Source organism: Octopus sinensis, linkage group LG14, assembly GCF_006345805.1.
Source record: "Octopus sinensis linkage group LG14, ASM634580v1, whole genome shotgun sequence".
Lineage (NCBI taxonomy): Eukaryota > Metazoa > Mollusca > Cephalopoda > Octopoda > Octopodidae > Octopus > Octopus sinensis.
Genome location: NC_043010.1, coordinates 2257788 through 2260287, shown reverse-complemented (window position 1 = coordinate 2260287; position 2500 = coordinate 2257788). Strand labels below are relative to the sequence as shown.

General features: G+C 29.9%; 1 protein-coding gene across 2 annotated transcripts in view; it reads left to right on the top strand.

The window, feature by feature from the left end:
• LOC115218757 (putative protocadherin beta-18) overlaps nt 1–2500 on the top strand; it is a 406105-nt gene that overhangs the window by 172070 nt on the left and 231535 nt on the right. For both annotated transcript variants that reach the window (XM_036508570.1, XM_029788671.2), the window contains one exon: nt 1–214. This exon is cut by the window's left edge. The gene's annotated coding sequence lies outside the window, so the exon portion shown is untranslated. The remainder of the gene's footprint in view (nt 215–2500) is intronic.

Genomic DNA, 2500 nt, shown 5'->3' with positions numbered 1-2500 from the left:
CACACAACAAACAGCAGCAGTAACAACCACTATACAACTACTACAACAGCAACAACAACAACAATAGCTCACCAACCAAGATACTAACTAACTAACTAACACACAACAATTTTCAACTCAAAAAACAACAACAGCAAAATAACTACAACTACTACTACTATTACTACAACAACAACATAAACACTGGAAAACAAAAAAGGATTTACTAACATAGGTGAGTGTTGGTTATTTTGATTATGAAGTATTTTACGATTTCTTGTATTTGAGCCGAGACCAGATCCCACAATAATAACAACATCATGAAGGGGCAAAGTATTTGTTACTTGTATAGGAGAAATTTTTGATACTTATCATTGTTTTATTCATGTTGTACCTTTCTGTTATTACACACACACATATACACAAACACATACACATATATATATATATATATATATGTCTGTGTGTGTGTGTATATATATTTATATTTATATATATATATATCTCAATGTGTTTGTATGGATATGTATTTAATATGTATGTGTATGTTTGTAGGTATTATCAGTTATGATATTAATAAAACATTCCCAGTTTTAATCACTTAGGCTGGAACCACACTGTTATTCTTTATTCTTTACTCATTATTCAAGACCCCTAATATTCAGTAAATCAAGTATGGCTACCCCTTTTCTTGCTTCTCTCAACAACACCAGTAGTTAGGAGGAGCTGAAGTTGAATCTTGTTGTTGTTGTGATACAGCACAGCATCATGCTTCTTCAACTGGAGCTTCTGTTTATATTTCTGCACTGAACAACTCGCTTCAATAATAGCAGTGTGTACATTTGAAAATCAACATAAACCACACACATACACACACAAATATGACTATACACATGCACACACATCCTTTCTTAGTTTCCTTCTCTCTTATTACTCTTGACACTCACACATACACCTGCTCACGCACAAACTCACAAGCACATAAACAAAGGCATGTACTAACAACATGCATACACGCAACATGCATTCTAAGCATCGCGAATCCAAACGTTCACTTTCTCTCCCACTCACACATACTTTTATATATTGCAATGTTTATGCATACAAAAACATACACAGAGAAACTAATAAACACACACATAAATAGAAAGTTGTAAAATTGAAACTTACTTCAACTAAACCATACACCACACATACACATACACATCTTGATACTAAACACATACAAACATGACACCACACACACAAATACATTGTTTTATATATTTATACACGTACACACACTCTCACATATAAATATATATATACAAAGATATATATATATGTATATATATATGTATATATATATTGTGTGTGTGAATGTGTGTTTATATATTTGAACATGTGTAAATATTTGTCATATAAACAAATATTTTGTGTATGGAATAGCTGTAACTTCCAAAAACATACACATGCACTCGTATATACACACACAATCACACACTCCCTTCCTATCTCTTTTTCCATACATATGTGTATGTATGTATGCATGTAAGTGTGTGTGTATATATGTATGTATGTATGTATGGATGGATGGATATATAAATAAGAATTAGTATGTGATCTTAAGAATGCATGTTAGATATCAGTATTTATATGCATGCATATTTATGTGTATGAGTGTGTATATATGTATATGAGTGTGCATGTGAGCTAAGTTGTGTATATATGAGCATTGATATATATATATATATATGTATGTATATGAGTGTGTGCATATCTTTATATGTATTTCCATATGTATATTTATATATATATATGAATGTATATACACACATATATATATATATATGTATATATATAACATGTATATGAATATATATATGTATGTATGTGTGTGTGTATATATATATATATATGCATGTATGTATATTGTTATGTGTGTGTGTATATATACGTATGTATATATATATATGTATATATATATATATATATATGTATGTATACATGTATGTGTGTATAAATATGTATATGTATGTATATCTATATATATATATATGTATGTATATATACATGTATGTATGTGTGTATAAATATGTATATGTATGTATGTGTATATATAATATATATATTTGTATGTATATATATATATATGTGTGTGTGTGTATATAAGTATGTGTGTGTGATTTTTGAGAAATAATTCTGGAAAATAGGAAGGAAAACAATAGTGAAAATACTATAGAGAACCCCACAACAACATGGAGAGAAACCTATTTATATATGCTTGCATTTTTAAGTGCAGCTGCCTGCTAGTAATGGTTGGAGTCTGAATAAATATGCATGTTTATGCATGCCAAAATCCAATCCACAGATAGCATATAGAGAATTCAATGTGCTACATGCACTGCAGATAGCTGTGTACATGTGCTAGTCAATATCACATAGTGGGAGATGCGGTGGATTGTTTTCACTAGAAATGCTTGCATGTGTGTATGTGTGTGCGCATGTGTTGTGTGCATATGCATGTGTGTGTTAGTAAACA